This window comes from Rattus norvegicus, chromosome 19, assembly GCF_036323735.1.
Source record: "Rattus norvegicus strain BN/NHsdMcwi chromosome 19, GRCr8, whole genome shotgun sequence".
NCBI classification, from domain to species: Eukaryota; Metazoa; Chordata; class Mammalia; order Rodentia; family Muridae; genus Rattus; species Rattus norvegicus.
In genome coordinates this window covers 39851530-39874985 of record NC_086037.1, presented here as the reverse complement: position 1 = coordinate 39874985, position 23456 = coordinate 39851530, and the positions used below count along the sequence as shown (strand labels likewise).

Here is a 23456-nt window from a genome sequence, read left to right as displayed (position 1 = left end):
GTGGCCCATACATATACAGCCACTCAATTAGACAAGATGGATGAAGCAAAGAAGTGCAGACCGACAGGAGCCGGATGTAGATCGCTCCTGAGAGACACAGCCAGAATACAGCAAATACAGAGGCGAATGCTAGCAGCAAACCACTGAACTGAGAATAGGACCCCCGTTGAAGGAATCAGAGAAAGAACTGGAAGAGCTTGAAGGAGCTCGAGACCCCATATGTACAACAATGCCAAGCAACCAGAGCTTCCAGGGACTAAGCCACTACCTAAAGACTATACATGGACTGACCCTGGACTCTGACCTCATAGGTAGCAATGAATATCCTAGTAAGAGCACCAGTGGAAGGGGAAGCCCTGGGTCCTGCTAAGACTGAACCCCCAGTGAACTAGACTGTTGGGGGGAGGGCGGCAATGGGGGGAGGGTTGGGAGGGGAACACCCATAAGGAAGGGGAGGGGGGAGGGGGATGTTTGCCCAGAAACCAAAGAATTATTATTAAGTATTAAATAAATTTAAAAAAAAAAGAAAGGGGGAAGTGGTATAATTCTATTTCAATTGAAATATATTAATAAAAATAAAACCAAGTAAAAACAGTAAAAAAAATTAAAAAAAGAATATGTTGATTAGAAATATTTTTGTTATGATTTTAATTGAAGTTTTCTTTTTGTTGTTTCATAGTTATTTGTTCTTCTTACTATTTTTCATTTTTTAAAATATTGTTAAATATTCATATTAATTCATTTTAACCCTGTTTTGTTGTAAATTGTATTCCTTATGAATAAACATTGATTTTTATGTCTTGACTCTTAAGACCATTTTTCTTATTCAAGGGTTCTGTCCCCTCCTGTGGACTTACAACTGACAGCTAGAGATGGATCTTTGCATGTTCCAGGGTGCCTGGGCTAAATAGTAAATTCAAAACCAGCAAGGGGTACACAGGGTGGTAGTGTCTTTTGTGTGGATAATGTGACTTTTTTTATGGACACACACTTTATGATGTAATCACTGCCTTACTGTATCCATGCTGTCATGTGTTCTGCTAATCTCAGTATATAAGAGTCTACAACACACATTCATTTTTGACCCTGTGCACCACATATTGAGTAATATAAACTCATAACTGTACAGCTGCAGACAAATTGACAACATTCACAAAGGAATGTAGAATTCATCCTGATGGGGAACCATGTGCTTCAGCTTTTCTTTTCTTTTTTTTTTTTTTTTTCCTTTTTTTTGGAGCTGGTGACTGGACCCAGGGCCTTGCCCTTGCTAGGCAAGTGCTCTACCACTGAGCTAAATCCCCAACCCCTCAGCTTTTCTTGCACTACAGCATCAATATTAACCCCAGAGATACTGACCTTCAGAGTCGTGTTGGGAAATAGGTTTTGATACACGCTCTTGTCCTTGACCATAAGTGTGCTGTGTTTTTATTGTTGCAGATTAGACTTAGTTTTATCATTTATGTCAATGGGTCTTTTTTTTTTTCTACTGTATGTCTGTGCCCTGTCCTGGGTGCATTTCACTCATAGTCCAAAAGAAGGAATGACATTCCCTGTTGTAGATGATTGTTCGGGACCATGTGGTTCTTCTGAGAGAGCAGCAGATTCTCTAACCTGTGAGTCATCACCGCAGCTCCTGCAGGTGGCTTCTGTTATTCCACATGATGTGCTGTATTAGGTGGACAGGATCACCTACAATTAAATAGAGAGATCTCAGGAGATGTGTACTCACAGGGAACTTACTGAGCTGTGCGTGCTCAATGTGTTAGGTTGCCAGGCATCCCTACAGGGCTCTGGTGTTCCCACTGCTCATTGTGGGTCAGGATCATCCTCCAGCATCACTGAGTTTCCATATTAGAGCAGACCTTTCACCTGTTGTCAATGATGACCATATATATCATTCCCATCTGATAAAATATAGTATAGAAACTAGCTTCTTGTAGGCCAGCTTGACATAATGAGTTTTTTGATTGTTAGCAAGAAAATTATCTTAATCTAATCAGTTTATGGAGGAACCTGAAGAGCATCCATAGTGAATGCAGCCTACAGCTATGAACACTGTTTCCTTTGGAGAGCAGGCTTGTCCAAGCCCATTACCCAGGTGGGACAGTTCAAACTACCCTTTTTTTCATGGCCAATCTTGGATCATATTAAGAAAGTGTTTTTTCCAGGTGACAGATTTCCAATTTATAGAATTGAACTAACTTACTGAGAATGGAAATGACTCAGAGATTTATAGTACAGAAGGAATAATCCAGAATGTCCACAAACAGTTGCTGTCACACCAGGGATTTTAAAAGCTAAGAAGCTAGAGAAACAATGTAATCTTTGTTTATTGTCAACCTTAGGTCCTCTAGTCTTTCATTATAAGCTGACCATGCCACAAAAAGAGTCATCTGTGTCAAAAGAGAAACTAGTTGTAACTAGATTTACACCACACTATCACATTACTACTGTATTGGGGTTCTCCATTACTATCGAAGAACCTGGATGAGGCTGGGTCTTGCTACACATACTCATAATTTATGTCTTCATGACATGGTGTGCTTTGTTCTCTTAATGCTACCATTGGCATACAATACCTTGGATATTTTGTGCTGACATCTGTGACATGAGACAATAGTTTATGTCATCCTAACCTGAATAAACTGTCCTTAGAGTACATCGTAGTCAGAGGGGCCTTCATTTCCAGTCTTCAGTCAAGTCTTCAGCCATTGTCAGGGCCTGTCTTGAGATGGCCACATTGTCAGATGAGTGTCTTCCTCCAGGCTGCTCTGTAATTTTGTAGAACATTAGTAGGGTTCCAGCCCTAGGAATTAATTCAGTGTGACTGTCCTTGCCAAACATACTCAAAGCCCTAGTTTCCACCCTAGCTCTGTGTGCTTTAGAGAAAGAAAATAAAGAACCACATTGCACTTGAAGTTTAGCCTCCAACAAAAGGAGAGCCTGCATAGGGCCTTTAAGTAACTCTAAGTCCCAGCTTCTGCATAACTCCCTCCATCAACTCCATTATTGGTGTATTTTCATTACTGCTCACTTTATTTTTTGGTGTGCAAAGAATGTGTACCATGTCAGTAAAGTGTGTGTGTGTGTGTGTGTGTGTGTGTGTGTGTGTATTTGTGTTTGTTTGTGTTTCTGTGCAGGTGTTTGTGTATGTTCATCCATGAACTATCAATTTTCATAAAATGACTTAGAATATCGTAATGAAAACTGTCGAGGTGCATGCAGACGTGTGTTACTAGTGTCCCACGGCACCTGGTAGGTAACACTGAAATGGTGGTCTACTATAATACAGCCTAAAAACAGGCTGTGGATGGTTTACACAGAGATTGTGATGTCATCACCACTAGAGAGAGCAGCAAAAGCTTCATTTATCACATGCTGCTGTTACCAAGATGAGGCAAAGCCTTATCCTATAGAGAGTCTGGTAGGATTTGATGGCAGGAAATAAACTTAGTACTAAAATCATTCAATTGCAAACGAAGAGGATAATACAAAGAGTCATACAAAGCAAGAGCTGTTTTTTGAGGAGATCCATAAGAGAAACATCCCCTTGCTGAAACTAAGTACACACCACAGTGTCAATACCTAAATTACCAAATCAGAAATGAAAAGGGGGATGAAACAATAGACATGTGAGTGAATTCAACAACCATTAGGGCTTCTTCAGAGTTCTTTACTACAGAAAAGTGAAAAATCTATTTGATATTGGTAATTTTTCTACACAGATAACAAATACCAAGTTAAATCCAAATGTGGGATTTAACTCATAAGATTATTCTCATAAGAAAATAGATAGTATTTAAACGATGCCATTACAAAAATTAAAAAAAAATATATATCAGGGCCACTAGGCTCTAATGCAGCCTTTCTACCAGAAATATTATTATTACCAGAATATTATTATTCTACTAATAACAATAGTGCTTCAATTATTCCACTGATTTGAAAGAGAAGGAACATTGCCAAACTCCTCTGAGTTTCTCTTTTTACCTAGACTTCCTGAGTCTGTTGCTTCTTCCATTATCACCCCATCAATAGAGCTTCGGGGCAAGTCTGCCCGCCCCAGTGCCTATCCGCCAGCTGACAGGGTTGGGTTTTGCTCTGCTTGCCCCTGGCCATGCCCCCAGCCCACGCCCACGCCCCCGAACCACACCCCCACCAGCCATCAACTCCGACCCATCTCCTCTCTCTGCCCCCACTACCGCCCTGGCCTCCGACCCGCCCCCACACCGGTCCTCTCTTTCGCCCCCGTCCCCGCCTCCGTCCTCGCCCCTAACACCACCCCCCCCTCAGCCTTCACCTCTTCTGCCTCCACTGCTACCATTCCGCCTTCAACTCCCCTGTCGACCCCCACCGTCGCTGCCGCTCCATTCTCCCATTTCTTCAGCCCAAGACTTTTGAGATCCAGGCTTGCAGTGCTCTGCACTAGGAGGTGAGGAGAGCCTAAGGGACAGACCCCAGGCCTGGCCCCAGAGACTTGTGTCTCCCCCTCTCCCCAAGTGCTTTCCCGCAGTTCTCCATTCTGGGTTCAGTTTGTGGGGACCCCAGCAGGTGGCAGGCTTTGCTGATCCTCAGGTGTGAGTCTGGGACAGTGGTGGGACTTATGGTTGAGGGAAGTCTTTCAGGGAAATGCAGGCTTTTCTCAAACTCTTGGACCATCTGGTGCCCTCCCTGGGTCACAGGACCTGTGGAAGTTGGGAAGCCACTTTTCACTGTCCTGTGTCACTTTCCCTGCAGAGTGTGCTCTCCTGCAGGAGATACTCTCACATGCTTCTTTAAAAGCACCTGTTCCTCAGATCCAGATCAGCTGTGAAAACAGGCTTCTCCATGTCAGTGTGCTAGCTCCCCCTCCCAGCTCAGAGCTGCAACACCCAAGGATCCTCCAGCCCCAGTACTGGTTGGGTCCCATGGAGGAGTTAGAGCAAAGTGCCCCTTCTGAGAAGTGACTCAGAACAGAAGGTTCCTGCAACCCAATGAGGTCTCTTCCAGTTGCCCTGTTCTTGGTTTGCACTGGTATAATTCTGAGTCCCAGATTGGCAGCCCACATTGCTGTGAGGGTTGCTGGAGATTTTGCCCTGCCCACAGAACAGAAGGTTCAGAAGAAAGGCCAGTTTGGCATAATGAATTCTTTTGATAGATGGCAAAAAAATTATCTTAATCTAAGCAGTTTAGGGAGGAACCTCAAGAGCATCCATAGTGAATGCAGCCTGCAGCTGTGAACACACTTTTCTTTTGGAGAGCAGGCCTGTGCAAGCCCAGGACCTAGGTGGGACAGTTCAAGCTGCCCTTTTTCCATGGCCAATCTGTGTTTGTATTGAGAAAGTATTTTTTTCCAGTTGACTGATTTCCAATTTATGGAATGGAACTGACTTACTCAGAGTGGGGTTGACTCAGAGAGTTAAAGTACAGAAGGAATAATCCAGAATGTCCGCAAAATGTTGCTGTCACCCCAGGGCTTTTAAAAGCTCAGCAGCTAGAGAAGCAATGTAGTCTTTGGTTATTCTCAAGCTTAGGTCCTCTAGTCATTCATTATAAGCTGACCATGACACAAAAAGAGTCATCTGTGTCAAAATAGAAGCTAGTTGTAACTAGATTCACCCCACACAATCACATTATTACTATATTTGAGGTTCTCAGGTATGATCTTAGAAACTGGAAGAGGCCTGGGTCTTGCTACACATAGTCATATTCTATGTCTTCACAACACAGTGTGATTCGTCCTGTTAATGCTACCTACAGCCTACAATACCTTGGATAATTTCTACTGACATCTGTGACATGAGTCAATAGTTCATGTCATCCTAACCTGAATAAACTGTCCTTAGAGTACAGTGTGGTATGAGGGGCCTTCTTTTCCTCTGAGATAGCAAAACATTTCCAGTCTTCAGACAAGTCTGTCAGCCATTGTCCAGTGCCTGTCTTGAGATGTCCACATTGTCAGCTGAGAGTCTTCATCCAGCCTGCCCTGTAATTTTGTAGAACATTAATAGGGTTCCAGCCCTAGGAATTAATTCAGTGTTCTAGTACTTGCCAAATATGCTCAAAACCTAGTTTCCACCCTAGCTCTGTGTGCTATACAGAAAGAAAATAACCCCATTGCACTTGAAGTTTAGCCTCCAACAGAAGGAGAGCCTGCACAGGGCCTTTAAGTAACTCTAAGCCCCAACTTCCCCACAACTCCGTCCATCGATTCCATTATTGGTGTGTTTTCATTAATACTCACTTTCTTCTTTGTGTGGAAAGAATGTGCACCATGTCAGTAAAGTGTGTGTGCGCGTGTGTGTTTGTGCATGTTCATCCATGAACTCAGTATAAATTTTCATAAAATCACTCAGATGTCCCTAGTGAAAACTGTCGAGGTGCATGCAGACTCACGTTACTACTGTCTCATGGCACCTTGCAGGGAGCACTGAAATCGTGGGCTACTTTAATACAGTCTAAAACGAGGCTGTGCATGGTTTTCAGTGAAATTGTGACGTCATCCCCACTACAGAGAGCAGCATAAGCTTCATTTATCACATGCTGCTGTTACCAAGGTGAGGCAAAGCCTCATCCCATAGAGAGTCTGGTAGGATTTGATGGCAGGAAATAAACTCAGAACTAAAATCAATCAATTACAAACAAAGAGAATGATACAAAGAGCCAAGCAAAGCAAGAGCTGGTTTTTTTTTTTTTTTGAGAAGATCCACAAGACAGACAAACCACAGTGCCTATACCTAAATTACCAAATCAGAAATGAAAAGGGGGACGTAACAACGGACACTGAGTGAATTCAACAATCATTAGGGCTTACTTTCAGAGGCCTTCACTACAGAAAAGTGAAAAACCTATTTGATACTAGTGATTTTTCTAACAGATAACAAATGCCAAGTTAAATACAGATCTGGGAAGGTAATGAATAATTCCCATAAGAAAATAGATAGTCATTAAAGGTTGCCACTCCAAAAAGTAAAAAATAATAATAATCAGGGCCACATGGCTTTAATGGATCCTTTCTACCAGACTTTTAATGAAGACCTAATAACAATAGTGCTTCAATTATTCCACTGAATTGAAAGAGAAGGAACATTGCCAAACTCCTTCTCTGAGTTTCTACCTTTACCTAAAATTCCTGAGTCTGTTGCTTCTTCCATTGTCACCCCATCAATAGAACCATTTAAAATGGGATGTGATTGATGTCTGGAGCCTCATTCTTTCCCTTGACCTCCATGCAGTTTCCAGGATTCATGCTTTTTCTCATGGACATGGCTTCATTTCTTTTTGCTTCATTGAGAGGAAAGCCAGCAGAGGAGGCAGGAGCTTACAAAGAATCAGTAGGATTCCTAGAAAAGAAGCCATCCAGATCTCCATTCTCAGAAAACCCCTGGCTTGCTCTCATGTGACTGGGTCCTCAGACACCAGCAGCCTTAGATGAGACCAAGGAAAGCTGTGCAGAGTCCTGGGTCCCCAGGTTCTTGACCTCCTGAGTGACAGCTGCAGACACCTCCTCCAGGGAATCGTTACAGCTGGTGACATCTGGAAAAGGTGGACCAGATCCCATAGGTGAGACATGGGAGAGAAATCCTAGACTATTTGGAAGGAAGCCGTCTCTGCATTTGCTTCTGTCTCTGTGACCTGCCTCTGTGATGTGGATGGGGAGCTCTCATGCCAGTGGGTCTCCTCCTAATGTGTTTGTTGTTGCAGATGTCCTGGATGTTCTGGACCCCATCAGAACTCAGCCCATGCTCAGTCACGGAGGTCAACACCTTCCTGTCCATCAGGTCATGAGACCTGAGACAGCTGAGGTAACGGCAGTTGGCCTGGGTGAAGTGCTCACAGACTTGGACTCTCTTGCATGGTTGTGGCTTCAAGCAGATCAGTTTGTGGCTGTCTCCTTTGTAGTAACTTTTGCAGGAGAAAAGCATCCCTTTGTACTAGGAAGATGGCCGGCTCCTCTTGGTGAAGCCCAGAAAGCTCATGATTCTTCAGGACCTGGAAGCTCTGTTCCTAAAAACTTGGTGTGGATATTTGCAGAGGTTTCTCTGGGATTTTGCATAATGACTCTGTCCCAGAAGTTTGAGCTTGCAGAGGCTTGGGCAATCTGTAGCATGGTCCCTGGATGCACTTGAGATTGAAGCCACAGGCTTCAGTAGTAGCCACCACCTACAGCGTGATCCCTGCCTGATCTCCAGTCCCCAATAGGAATAAGCAGTCTTGCCCAGCAGCTCATAGAGCTCTGCCTCTGGAGCCTGATCCTACTCTGCAGTTCCTTTAAGGTCATGCGGCCCCTGTGGGTCCACAGGATCTTGGTGATGAAACAGTCTGCCCCAGGATCCCCCATGGTGCACTATGGCTGCAGCTGCTCAGGCTTGTGAGCTGGACTCTGCTTCGTGGAGAAAGGAAACTGGAAAAGGGGATAACACATGAAATGGAAATGAAGAAAATAACCAGTAAAAATTAAAAGAATTAAAGCCATCATCTCAGGAGAATGAGTGGGAAGCCAGGGCCTTAAGGAGGCAGGTTCTCCACAACAATGCATGCTGGGTTCCAGCCTGGACATGAGGTGCCCTGAGCTTGGGACTGCCAGGCTCCTACTGGGAAGAGAGCTTTCTTCTTCATTTCCGTAAGTCTCTCTAGTTTTCTTCTAAGGCTTTCATCTCATCATTCACTTTCCCAATGACCTTTTATGACAAGCCATTATGGTTAAGAAGAATTAAGTAAGGGCTCATTGAGCTGTTGGTAGTTGCAGGTCTGGGGGAAGCCCTGGACAGAGAGATCTTGCCTGCCAGGGGTGGGATGTGCATGGTGGAGGGACTAGTGGAGTGTCATTGGCCTCAGTATGCACAGGCTTGGGGCTGGTGCCTGGCTGCCTGGTGCGCCTCTGTTGCCACTTGGCCTGGGTCCCACCTCGGATGCCCATGGTGGTTGCTGGCCAGTTGTGCTTGCTCTACGTGTCCTCGGGGCTTCTGGCGGGGCTGACCACAGCCTTGAACATGGACAACCGTGGACAAAGTGGGCCAGAAATCGGAGGATCATGGGAGCATCTTCAACTTCCCCCTCCCCAAGCACTGGCAGTTGCAGCTGGAGGACAAGCCACTGTGAGTTTCCCCACTCTTCACATCCAGGCAGGGGTTCTGCGCCACCAGGAGAGCAAGGGCAAGCACTGCTGCCACCAGTCCCACATGCGCAAGGCCTATTTGCTGGCTGGCAGGGCTTCACTTTGCTCTGCCTGGCTCTGCTTTGCCTTGCTCTGCCCTGTGGGCTCTCACTTCTTTGGCCAAAGACTGTTGAGATCCCGGCTTGCCTCACCTTTCAATAGGCACCTCTGTGAAGTGAGGAGAACCAAAGGGACAGAAGGCTGACCTGGCCCTGGAGACTTGAGTCTCCCCCTCCACCAAAGTGCTTTCCTCAGTTCTCCACTCCAGTTTTAGTTTGCAGGGATCCCAGCAGGTGGCAGGCTTTGCTGAGCCTCCCCTGTGAGCCTGGGACAGTGGTGGGACTTATGGTTGTGGGAAGTCTTTCAGGGAGATGCAGGCTTTCTCAAACTCTCCAACCATCCATCCAGTGCCCTCCCTGGTTCCCATGCCCTGTGTTTGTTGGGAAGTCACTAATTGCAGTCCTGTGTGACTTTCCCTGCAGAGTGTGGTCTCCTGCAGGAGATACTTTCACATGCTTCTTTAAAAGCACCTGCTCCTCAGATCAGGATCAGCTGTGAAAACAGGCTTCTCCATGTCAGGGTGAGAGCTACCCCTCCCAGCTCAGAGCTGCAAGACCATAGCATCCTCAGGCCCCAGTGCTGGCCTGGTCCCATGGAGGAGTTAGAGGAAAGCTTCCCTTCTGAGAAGTGACTTAACACAGGAGGTTCACAAGTGACAGTCAACCCCCAATTATTTCTTCCAGGAGAAAGCATCCACTCTCCATTTTAAACAGTGTAGGCTCTCACATGGTCCAGTTCTGTGATTGGGGAAGATTTTCTGGAGCTTACTTGGCAAGTCAGAGTGGGGCTACATTCTTTTTTTTTCTTTATTAACTTGAGTATTTATTTACATTTTGATTGTATTCTCTTTCCCGGTTTCCGGGCCAACATCCTCCTAACCCCCCTCTTCTATATGGCTGTTCCCCTCCCCATCCTCCCCCTATTACCACCCTCCCCCCAACAATCACGTTCTCTGGGGGTTCAATCTTGGCAGGACCAAGGACTTCCCCTTCCACTGGTGCTCTTACTAGGCTATACATTGCTACCTATGAGGTTGGAGCCCAGGGTCAGTCCATGTATAGTCTTTAGGTAGTGGCTGAGTCCCTGGAAGCTCTGGTTGCTTGGCATTGTTGTACATATGGGGTCTCAGGCCCCTTCAAGCTCTTCCAGTTCTTTCTCTGATTCCTTCAACTGGGGTCCCATTCTCAGTTCAGTGGTTTGCTGCTGCCATTCGCCTCTGTATTTGCTGTATTCTGGCTGTGTCTCTCAGGAGCGATCTACATCCGGCTCCTGTCAGCCTGCACTTCTTGGCTTCATCCATCTTATCTAGTTTGGTGGCTGTATATGTATGGGCCACTTGTGGGGCAGGCTCTGAATGGGTGTTCCTTCTGCCTCTGTTTTAAACTTTGCCTCCCTATTCCCTGCCAAGGGTATTCTTGTTCCTCTTTTAAAGAAGGAGTGAAGCATTCGCTTTTTGGTCATCCTTCTTGAGTTTCATGTGTTCTGTGCATCTAGGGTAATTCAAGCATTTGGGCTAATAGCCACTTATCAATGAGTGCATACCATGTGTGTTTTTCTGTGATTGGGTTACCTCACTCTGGGTGATATTTTCCAGTTCCATCCATTTGCCTATGAATTTCATAAAATCATTGTTTTTGATAGCTGAGTAATATTCCATTGTGTAGATGTACCACATTTTCTGTTTCCATTCCTCTGTTGGGTTCTTTCCAGCTTCTGGCTATTATAAATAAGGCTGCTATGAACATAGTGGAGCATGTGTCTTTTTTATATGTTGGGGAATCTTTTGGGTATATGCCCAAGAGAGGTATAGCTGGGTCCTCAGGTAGTTCAATGTCCAATTTTCTGAGGAACCTCCAGAATTTCCATGATTTCCAGAATGGTTGTACCAGTCTGCAATCCCACCAACAATGGAGGAGTGTTTCTCTTTCTCCACATCCTCACCAGCATTTGCTGTCACCTGAGTTTTTGATCTTAGCCATTCTCACTGGTGTGAGGTGAAATCTCCGGGTTGTTTTGATTTGCATTTCCCTTATGACTAAAGATGTTGAACATTTCTTTAGGTGTTTCTCAGCCATTTGGCATTCCTCAGCTGTGAATCCTTTGTTTACCTCTGAACTCCATTTTTTTAATAGGGTTATTTGACTCCCTGCGGTCTAACTTCTTGAGTTCTTTGTATATTTTGGATATAAGCCCTCGATCTGTTGTAGAATTGGTAAAGATCTTTTCCCAATCTGTTGGTGGGGCTACATTCTTTTTTTTTTTTTTTTTTTTCTTTTCGGAGCTGGGGACCGAACCCAGGGCCTTGCGCTTGCTAGGCAAGCGCTCTACCACTGAGCTAAATCCCCAACCCTTACATTCTTAATCCATACTCATTCACACAACAGAACATCTTCCTCCCCACCCACGAGGCCTTGACTTGAACCCAGGTCCTTCCAGGACCAACGGACCTGAGAGAACAGATTGCAGCACAAGAGAGAAAAGAAGCCAGAATAGTTTAAACTGGAGAAAACCCTCATATAGGCCATTTACCAACTTTAGGGGTTGTGCATATTGTGGACTTCAGAATCTTAAGGTCAGATTTTTCTGATTACACCTTATAGGTGAAGCTGAAGTCTACTGAGGGTGGGATCATTCCAGGTAGGGAGGGGATCTGACTCTGCAGGCCTGGCCACCCTCTGCATTCTCCCAAAAATAATTTTTAGTCAGCTGTAAATCTGAAGTGAAATTTGTTTTTTGTCAACTCAAACGGTTGACATGTGAGAGACACACATTTATCCACAGGGGATTTGAACTTACTTCTATAGAAATGACTGTGGGCCAACAGAGGGAAAACATTCTTGCCTTTAGCATTCTGTCTGTATCAGAGACTACATGGACTGGCTTCCTGGACAGACATGTCCAAGCAGACAGACATTGTAATGAGGGAAAATTTAGGCAAGAAATGACCTGGGGACAGTGATTTCAGATTGTGCCTTTAGCCAGGAATCTCTGTTGTCATTAAGGCAAGCAGTCTTGGGCCTGCCAGTATTTCAGGGCTCTTACAACTGCTCCAGGTACTTCTGAGGTGAAAGCCTTTCATTAAAAAAAAAGTTTATAGAGCAATATTTCTCAACCTGTGGGTGGCAACTGCTTCACAGAGATTGCATATCAGATACCTTGTACATTATGACTCATAAGAGTAGCAATATTATTTATGAAGTAGGAATGAAATAATTTTATGGAGGGGATCATCACAGTATGAAGAGCTGTATTAAAGGGTTCCAGCACTGGTAATGTTGAGAACCACTGCCATAGGAGCTGACACATGGGAGCAGACTCCTCAGATGAGTAGAGACACACAGCAAGGGATACCGTGTCCCACCCTAGAACCCAGAGGCAGAATCTATCCCAGGAGTGTGTGGGTCACCTTGTCTTAAATTCTCCCAAGGTCAAGAATAGCATTGATCATCTCAGTAGAGTCAGCTTGCACAGCCCACATCAGGCCCATGGCTTCCCTTTACAGAGAAGGATGTGGGTCTAAGTGACAGCCAGTGAGACTGATGGGACCCTGATACTCATTTGTTTGAGCTGTGGTTTCTTCACCTGTAAAACGGAGGTGTTTCTGCTGAATTGGGTTGTTGTGGAGATTAACAGAACATACAACCTGCTCAGTGTCTGCCTGGCATGGAACCTGCTGGTTAAATGGAAGCTGTGGATGGTGATGAAGTTAAAAGTAGAATTTCTAGCCAGATAGTGTTAGTTGCGGGGTGCCATACAAGTGTTCTAAGCATTTTCTGATTCTAAGACCGCCTCGCATTACAACCTAAGGCTCTTGATTTAAATTTTAAAAAAAGAATAAATATAAAATACCAATATGAAAAAATCATAATCAGAAATGAGCTAATTCCTGTGAAGTCATTTAGCTTTACATTTTCTGCTTCTATATTCCAGGCATCTAGAGTAGCACTATCCGAGATCCTAAAGCCTTCTATTATGGTGCTACCCATTCATTCCTCTCTCCTTGAGGACTTCTCAGGTGACTTACCAGAATCAGATGGCTTTTAAGATTGTTCCCATCAGGTGTGACCTCTTTGTCCATGGGCCTTGCCCAAAGCTGCAGGGCCAACCTGTTGTTTTACAATCCAAAATTCCAGACATTAATTTTACCAATGAAGTTTCAGGAGTCAGATGCTGAAGTCAAGTAAAGCTCCCAACTGTCTTTCCTGATTCACTGACCTCCCAGAAGAAGAGCATTCCTGTTCCCTCTGAACACTTTCTTAAAAATCCTTTAACTCAAAAACTTTCCATTGGTTTAGTTATCTAGATTTCCTTTCACGTTGTGTCTTGATCTGCTGGACCTAAGTGCACTTTTTACCTTTGCCATAAATGTGTGTGGTAGGTGAGCCATACCGTAATTAAGTCCATGTTTACATGAATAAACAACTCTTGCTTTAAATGTCTGTGCCATGGCCCTGCTATACCACACACTAGTTTTTCAGTAAATAATACATTCTTGGACATCACAGTGTGATCAAATATTTTGTAACATGACTTAGTAACGTTCCTTCGATTTTATAAATCAATTTCTTTGACAAGGATTCTGGGTGTTGTCTGTCGGGTCTGAGTGCATCATCTTGGGAATCCCAAGGAACATCAAACTTGGGCTTTTGAAACTGTTGCATATGGCCAAAATGTTGCATTTGGTGGAGCAAAAACCACCCAGGAATCTACTGATACTTGACACACATTAATTCACCTGCCTTTTTCATATAGTTTATGGCAAGAGGTCACCATTCTTGACCTTGTTTCATTATAAAACGTGGTACTAAATGTAAGAGTTGGGGTCAAGGAGATCACCCCACAAATCACAAAATACCCATTTCAGATAACCATGTATGGTTTATTGAATACAAATATCCATGAATTTCAGGACAGAATTAAAAGTCCAAACATAAGGATAATAGAATAGAAGAGAATTTAGATTTCCAGTTCACAGGTCCAGTAAGCATATTCAGTAAATCATAGCAGAAAACATCCATAAGGTAAAGGAAGAAAAGGCCATGAAGGTACAACAAGCCTACAGAATGCCAATTTAATCATACCAGAAACAATTCCTCAATTAACATAATAATTAAAATACTGAATGCACAGATCAAAGAATGATCATTAAAAGGGGTAAGGTATAAATAACCAGTAACAAATAAGTTCAGACCTATCTGAATTACACCAGACTTCTCAACAGAGACTCCAAAACCCAGAAAATCTTGGGCAGATACCCAGCATAATTCTCAACCACCATAAATGGAGAAACCAAAATATTTCATGACAAAACCAAATTTAAACAATATTTTTCTCTAAGAAAGCATAACAGAGGATTGTAGTAGGGAAACTCCAAGACAATGAGCTAAACTATACCCAAGAAAAATGAAGAAATAAATCATCTCTGAATAATTTCAAAAAATGAAGCACACAATCACCATTTCACCCATAACCAGAAAAAGAAGAGAAAGCAGCAACCATTGGTCTTTAATATCTAACCAGACCCTCTGTCACCAATCCCCCAGCTCCTAGGGAATGGCCAGCCAAAGTATATACAGGGTCTATGGTTCTAGGTAACTGTGTAGAAGAGGACTGATTTAAGTGACATCCATGTGGCGGGAGGCCATTGACTATGCTGAGGCCTGTTGCCCACCAAAAGTAGATGCTGGAGTTGTAAGGTGGGAATGGATATGTGTAGGTGGGGGAGCACTGTCATATAGGCAAAGCTGAGCAGAAATGGGATGTAAGATATGATGAGGGGAGTCTGGAAAGTGGGACAACACTTGAAATATAAATAAATAAAATAACCAATTAATAAAAAAATAGCCAAAAATAAAATAAAGGTAAAAGAAAACTTACACCAAAACAAAACAAAAGAAATCCCTGTGGTGGATTGGCCTAATTCTGCTTGTATTTTAATGCTAATTTGTGGAACTCAAGACTGGTTACCTCCAAAAGCTGACCCTGCTCCCAGTTAGTTGTGATTATAAAGAAGCCAACAGCCAACAGCTGCACAGCAGAGAGATGGGGGAGGTGAGTTTCTGAGGGCTTTGCTAGAGAGGATCATGAGGAGGGAAGAAGGAAGAAGAAGCTGCCAGAGAATAAAGGAAGAACGTGTGTGATGGAGAGGAGAGAGGAAGAGGACAGCAGCCATGGTTAAGGGAGAGGAGAGCCTGGTCCTGAGGGCTGTCCAAGGGGAACAAAGAGCAGCCAAGATGCTACACAGCCAGTAAGAGTTGAGCGTTATTGTTTGGAAAATAGATCTGATACCATGGAGGGCAGGCAGCTGCCCAGCTACTGTGCTGATTAAGGCATATGATGAATAAATTTACAAAATATGTATAACCAGTAAGACAGCTCTGTAGAGGATCCTAAAAGGAATACTTTAGTTTGAAGAGAAGGATAAAATACCAGAGGAAACAGGAAATAATTTAACAAAACTAGAACAGTCAATCAAAAGAAGCCAATAAAAACCACAAAAATTAACAAAATTAAATACATAGGTTTAAATAATATTTGCATATCACTAAACTCAATTCCCCAGTGAACAGACATTATTTAGCCAGAAACAGGATCACCATCATGAGAGATGTAGAGGATATACTAGGGAAACAGACCTAAGACACAGGTCCCTATAGCAATTCTATGCAGTTTCTCTATCCAGCTGACAGAATAGATTTCAAACCAATCCTGTCCAGAAGATGTAAGGAAATTCATTTCATACTTTGCAATTACCAAAAGATACTACAATTCTAAATCTATACATATTAAACACAGCAGTCACAAATTTAAATATATAATTATCAGATAGATCTGAAATTACCCATTAGCTATAATAGTGGTTGTGATTGTTTTTAATAGTCTATTCTGACCACTTGGCAGATCACATGCAAATAAACAAAAGAGGAGGAGCAGAATTCAGTGACATCATCAGTCAAATGGACCTAACAAACTACACTGAACTATACATATATTTTCTATCAACCTGTGGATCTGTCTCCAAAATTGACCACGGATTAGGACACAGAACAGCCCTCAGGAAAGATAAGAAAGCTGAAGTAGTGTCATGCATTCTAAGCACAAAGGAATCAAACTGGTATCACACAATAGAAAGTGCAGTCAGTACACACTCTCTTGGAAGGTCAGCAACACAAACAACACACTACTGAAAGGGCCAAGGGAGAAACACATAAGGAAAAATTAAAATTCCTAGAAATGAGTGACAATGAAAACACAACCACCACAGATCTATGCGATACAACATAGTTTTAGGAATTATGTTGCAGTCAGCAAAGCCAGAGCAGTGGACCCATCTAATCCCTTTGTCATGCATCAGAAGTAGAGAATGTGGAGTGTGCCCTGTTGGGTTAATGCCTTGAACTGGCTCACCACATTCCCAACTTCCCTTTGCAATGATAACATATTTTTGGCATTACACATTGGATGTATGCAATTTGCCTTTTGATTTCATAGGGGAATAATTAAGGGACTTCCTGGAGTGTCGAAAAGCACTGTGGATAAACTGTGTAGAGACTGAAAGACTTCAGGGGTTTTAGAAGCTGAGCTAATGTATTTTTATTATGATATGTTTAAGAACCTATGGGGAATTGGGAGTGGAATATGGTGATTTGAATGATAATGGCCCCCATAAACTCACATATATGAATGTTTGTTGCTGGTTAGTGGAAATATTCGGGAAGAATTATAAGATACGGATTTGTTGGAGGAGTGTATGGGATTGGGCTTTGAGGTTTCCAAATTCAACACCATCTATAGTTAACACTAACTTTCTCTGTCTCTGACTTGCACATAAGATGTAAGCTCTCAGCCAGTTCTCTAGAAACATGGTGTCCTACCTGCTGCCGTGTACCCCAGCATAATATTCATAGACTCATGATCCTTGAAACTGTAAGCTGAAATAAACTCTTTCTTCTACAAGTTCCCTTGCTCATGGTGTCTCTTCACAGCATAAAAAAGAAACTAAGATTGGAAGGAACAGTTAAGTGAAAAATTTCTCAATAATATCCTGGAAAATAAAATTCAGACATTTACCAAAAGTGTCAGGTACCGTGATCAAGCTGGCTTGACTGCAGAGGTGCAAGAATGTTTCAACAAATACAAATGAATAAACAATCCACCACAGAAAACCAAGAACAGGAAACAGATGATCACTGCAGTAGAGGCAGACAATCTCTTTGGCAAAATCCCACAGTGATTAATGCAAAAGTCCTGGAGAATCTGGGATATGGAGAAGACATACCTTAGGCAATATGCAAGGCCAACAGCATCCTAACTGGAGGAAATCATAATGGATTTCCACTAAAATCAGGAATAAGTCACAGATGTTCATTCTTTTCATCTAATTCAACTAGTATGTGAAGTCTTATCCAAACAATATGACAATAGAGAGATGGAAAGGCATGTTAATATGAAAGAAAGCAGTCAGAGCATTCTCATTTGCAGGCGATATGATCCATATATAAAGACCACTACGAAACCACTGGCAAACTCCTATGGCTCATGGACACATTCACTAAAATCACAGTAAAATCAATAGAACTCCTGTATACCAACAATAAATATGATGAAAGAAGCCAAGAAAACAAACCCATTCAGAATAAAAATCTTGTAATATCTAAGGAAGTAAAGACTTGTTAAAATGAAATCATTAGGAAAAATAAAAAAACTGAAGAAACCAGAAAATGAAGAGACCTCTCATTTTCATGTATCAGTATGATTTATATTATTATATCGAATCCTACCAGAGTCATCTACAGGTTTAAATCCATCCCATTATAGTCCCAATACAGAGCTTCATGGGAATGAAAAAAAAATCTCAGAACTCACATGAAAGCACAAATGAGCAGGGCAGTCAGACACTGCTAACTAATAAGACAGTAAAGCACTGCGGGAGGCATCACCTTTAATGATTTCACCTTCATTTTGGGGAATAGTAAAAAAGAAAAACCAGCGTGTTAATATCATGAGAGCAGACACAGTGCCTAATGGAATAAAATTGAAGAGTCTGATATTGGCCTATGTTCTTATCAGCATTTGGGTTTTGAGAAAAAGGAAAACAAACAAAACAAAAAACTCACAACCACCCCTCCCACCACCACACACAAGTGCAGTTTTCAACCTGTGGGTTGCAACCTCTTCAGGGAACAATCACATATGAGACATACTTTATACATGATATTTACATTACAATTCAAAACAGTAGCCACCTTACATTTATGACTTAACAATGAAATAATTTGGTAGTTGGGGGTTGCTTACCACAATGTGAAGAACTGTATTCCTTGAGTTGTTCTTGGTCATAGTATTTTTCTGCAGTAACAGAAATGTGACTAATATATAAACTGGTACCGAAGTGAGTGGAGATGTTTGTGAGGAATCTCTTGTTTTTTTGGAGGAGGGTGGGAGAGTTTGGATTGGGAAAACTGTTGAATTATTTAAGGAGATCTTAACAGTTCTTTTAGTTTGCCACATAGGAGGCATAAGTATTGTGAGTCTGTGCAAAATAGAGCCTCTCTGATGAAACTTCAAAGGATGGCAGGAACTCTATTGGTGACTGGATTAGAAGCAATTGCTATAATTTTGGCAAACAATCTATCTCTTTTCTGCCTGTTTACTAAGAAGTGACCTGAAGATAAATAAAAAGCTAATTGACTAATTGTTTTGAGCAAACTTCAAGGGGTAGATATCTGGTGACCTTCCTCAAATGGTAGGAATGTGTTTGTATTTTCCATTGTTAATGTAGCCAGGACTTCAGTTAATCCCTCCACATTCAGGGTCTGGACGCATAGGAAACTGCAAGATCTCCCAGGATTTGGAAAATATCCCAATTGTTGTAAGGTCCCCAAAACATGTTGTCACCCCATACACATTGGGAAGCAACTTAAAGGAACATGACCCCCTCATTCTCAAGAGGAAGGGTGGGTGGGTGGTTATTTGTCTGCTGTGGGCTGTAGATGTTTATTGCCAGTTAGGGGATTGGTTGCAAGTTCTTACTGGCCATGGTCAGTGAGGAAACAGTAAAGGAAATTCGAATCAGGGATGTCTTTCTTCCTTTCTCTTTCTCTCCTCAATTCTCTGTCTAATGTTGTGGGAAATCAGGAGAAGGGACTAAAATGACAAAAATCATAGATCACTGTATCTCTATTTATACTAGAAAGCAATACCAAGTCTCAAATATTTTAGGATGGCATGGATTTTTGAATGATGATAGAATTTAAAATTGTACTTGCATAAATGATTCAATTCATTTTTAAGATATAAGCATATGCAACTTATTCACAATGCAGTGTAAAATTCTAATTTTATAAAATTACTACTGTACACTGCCATGGATAATAAAGGAATTCAAGCTACTACTTTCCAACTATAAATAATCAGTCTTCCAGTCATGTTAGGTACTGCTTTAGTTAGGTACAGAAATAAGCTTTATTTAACTTCCTGTGTATGTTTTTAAAGTTAAGTAGGAAGTAAATCCCTTGGGAAAAAAAGCCACATTTGTTCACTGAGATAGACATTACATACAAAGGTGGTTCTCAAATCCTTTAGAGATCTGAAGAATCTGCCATTTCAGATGTCCTAATAGTTAAAGGCTTTTCACAGTGGGAGAGATCTCAACTCCTGGTAGTGTCCCCAATCTATTCTGAAAAAGATGATGGGCTCTAAAGAACCATTGGGTGAAATACTACCCACTTACCTCTACTGCTGCCAGAAAGCTGTCCAGGCTGTGCAGAAGTTGATCATGGGGAAGTCTGTTGTCCCAGTTTTTGGAAAAAAAAATAGGATAGTCCTTCAAGTGACCTGCTTCAAAGGATTGTTGTTAGAGCTCCTGGCCCAGTGAGTTGAAGGTGGATGCCACAGTGACACAGGAATATTTGCTGACTGACTGTCAGGGTAGCCAACAATTTCTGTCATTTCTTTAGATTTGGAAGCTGTTTGCTCTGATTTTCGTTTTACTCAGGCAACGTTTCTCCTCCTCAGATCTTGGATGGGGTTGAAGATTAGATAGTTTAGTCTTAACCTTTTCTTGTTATGAGAATCAGAAAAACAAACTTGTTCACCATCGTGCAGAAATGTGACAGCCAGGAACCTGGACAGGAACAGGGTGGACATGGGAGGCTCAGAAAGCAGGGCTCGATGGACAGTCCACAGCAGCATCAAAACTCCTGCGATAACCGCTCTGGCACCATAAGTCCTGAGAGAGGATGGGGATGCCAGGAGAGTGTGCGTGGTCTGACCACTGCCTGGGACTTTTAAAAGCTTGTACCACCCCTGAGCACATAGAAGAGCTTGAGCAGAAAGAGGCCGATGCCCAGAAGCCGCTGCTGTGGTAGGAGGCAGTTATGGCGGTTGGAGGTGGGGGTAGAGGCAGAGGAGGGATGGGAGAAGACCGAGGAGTTTCCCTAAAAGACAAGAACAGACACCATCCTTACTACTCCAGAACCCAGGCCAATCCCACCTCACCCCTAAAATGCCCAGTCCACTGCCAAACCTCCCCACACCAAGTATTCACAGCTTCATCCCCACTGTGCTTATTTCTTATTTTTTTTAACTTCTTATTTATTCTCTGTGAACCTCACATCCTGCCGCTCAACTCCATTCATCTGCCCTCCCCTCAGGTCTGCACTTCACCCTTGCATCCTGCTCTAAATCAGAGCAAAAATAATCTTCGTGTAGAAGCTGAATAAAGAAAAAGAAAAAAAAAAGAAAATTTGTACGCAAAAAATGTGTAAAAATTTAAGGATGAAAGACATAAACGCTTAAATTGTTTGGAATTAATGAAAGTACATTTGGTCTCAGAAGACTTATTATGGTTAATAAATGCAAGTTATGATAGATAAGGGATACAAAGCTTAAAAAGTGATAGAAAATGATTTAGGCACAAAATTTTAGACTAATATAATTTAGATAATGAAGTACCTTCTCCAATTTTGCAAAATACGAACGGACAGAATATTGTGACAGTAATTCTTACCTGATGCATCTCATAAGTTTTCTTATTTTATCTAGCTTATTAATGTTAAATTAAAGGTATTTCTTGGAGTAAAAGGGGAAATGCTGAGGTGACCTCCCTTTGTACTAAGGTGTGTCAACTTTCAATTGTTAGTTCTGTACTGGCAGTGAGCTAAGTGCTGGCAGGATTTCTCTTGTCATTTCTATGTCCCATCATCAGCTTTGCTATTTTGTGGATGTTTGTCCTTCTCACCAGCTCAACACAAGCTAAGAGATGTATCAGGTGTTGTCTCACTGCCGATTGGATGTAATAAAGATCTGATGGCCAAGAGCTGCGTCAGGAAGTATGTGGGCAGAACTTCCGGGCATAGAGAGGGACATAGGCAGAGGCAAGCTGAAGCAGGAGATTCAGAATAGACATGGGCAGGAAGAGATATGGAACAGACCACGGCAGAGGGGTAAAGAGCTAAGCAGCAGGTGGGTCTCAATGGTAGAAGAATAGGGTTAAATTTTAGAGAAGATGAGGGACTGCCCAGTGAAAGGCCTAAGATTCAAACTATGTTCGAATTTTCCATGTCCCATTTACATCTCAGGCAGCTCTGTGAAAATAGTACACAATACAGTATTAACATGGCTTTGAGCCTGTGGTTTGGTTACTTTTGGTCACTGTTCCTCAAGACTGCAGGAGAAGGAACAACACACAGGGCAAATACATGAAAACCATGTGCAGCTTAGAGTGGAAAAGATCACTAAGAAGTTTAATGTCACAGCAAAGTCATGTGCTGAAGAGGAGGGTGACATAGTTAAGGAGATGAATGTTATTAACGATAAGCCTCCTGCCTCTGTACTGTAGAGATGTGGAAGGTGTCCTCAAGGCAAGACTCTTACCAATTAAAGTTCCAACTTGGAAAAGGGAGCTCAATAGATTTCGTGCTCCTACAAAGCAAGTGCATAGGGAAGCTGCTGCAGTTGTCATCCAAGCAGGCAGCTGACAGGTCAGTGCACCTCATGTGGCACGGAATTTGGAGGAAAAAAGATTTTAAGATTCAGGATGACATGAACAGGACCAGGCGACTCTCGCATTTATGTTTTTATTATTTGAGGCTTGAATTAGAATGATACTCATAGTCTGATGTTTTTTAGTTTTCTTTCATTATTTTATCTACACTTCCAATTTATCTCCCACTCCATGTTCCTCTACATGACCCCCTCTTCTGTCCCCCACACCCTCTCCCTATGAGATTGCTCCTCCACCCGCCAATTCACTCCCGCCTCAGTGGCCTAAGTTCCAATATCATGGTTCATGAAGCTTCCTCAGAAACAAGGTTCTCCCGTCCCAGTGATCCCAGATAAGCTGGTCCTCTGCTACATATCTACCTGGAGACATGGGCACACCCTGATTCTTTTATTAGTTACCTTAGTTAAGGTGTCTCTTCACAGCAATAGAGCAGTGACTGACAGGCTTAAATTCACTTTGCATCCCAATTGCTGTCCTTTCTCTTGTTACTTCTCTCCCACAGTTCCTCCCCAATGTCCTCACACCATCTCCTCTGAGAGTAGAGGAATATCCCTCAGAGTGTGCCTCCACCAAGACACATCAAGTTTTTGTAGGGCTGGTGCATCTTCTCCCACTGAGGCCAGGGAAGACACCTGAGTTAGGGTATCAGATTTCACAGACAGGCAAACCTTTGGGGATAGCCTCGGCTCCAGTTACTTACAACAGTGTATGTAATACTGTATTAAACTTAGTAAGGTTTACTTACCTTCACCTAGCAACTCATCCTGAGAAACAGTGTTCTGGCCTGATGCTTTTGTTTTCAGCCCTATCTTCCTCTTTCTTCTGTGCTTACCACTGTAACACAGGAGAAGCTTCTAATATTAATGTTGCCAGATCTTTCCGGTCTTGGGGGATAATTCTATTCTGAGTTGTATATGGATTTAATATCTTCTTTACGTATGATGAATATATACTTCAGGAAAGGACTGCTTCCTTGTTTCTATTAAGATCTAATATGACGAAAGGATTCTGATTAATATTCCAGAATCTTAGGCCACCAGGTTGGTATGTCATCACTCACTGAAGTGAGGTTAATTTTATAACACCTTTTGGCCACCCACTTTCAATGTCATTATGTGGTATTGCCTTAGGCTCTTTTCTACATTCCCCTGGCTTTGGCTGAGTATATGTTTGAGGTCTCTCTGTGACTGTGCAAAGAAGTAAGAGCTAGGGCTGGGCCACAAAATAAGAAAGTACTTGTTCATCGAAAAA

General features: G+C 42.5%; 1 long non-coding RNA gene and 1 pseudogene across 1 annotated transcript; both read right to left on the bottom strand.

Moving 5' to 3' along the window:
* Positions 1–1286: 1286 nt before the first annotated feature.
* LOC134483323 (uncharacterized) lies at positions 1287–20547 on the bottom strand. Its single transcript, XR_010060152.1, has 3 exons — positions 19932–20547; positions 2640–2774; positions 1287–1692 (listed from the first exon to the last, which is right to left on the bottom strand). It is a non-coding gene; the product is annotated as an uncharacterized LOC134483323 (long non-coding RNA).
* On the bottom strand, positions 4312–8559 carry LOC134483316 (zinc finger CCCH-type antiviral protein 1-like; annotated as a pseudogene).
* Positions 20548–23456: the final 2909 nt, after the last annotated feature.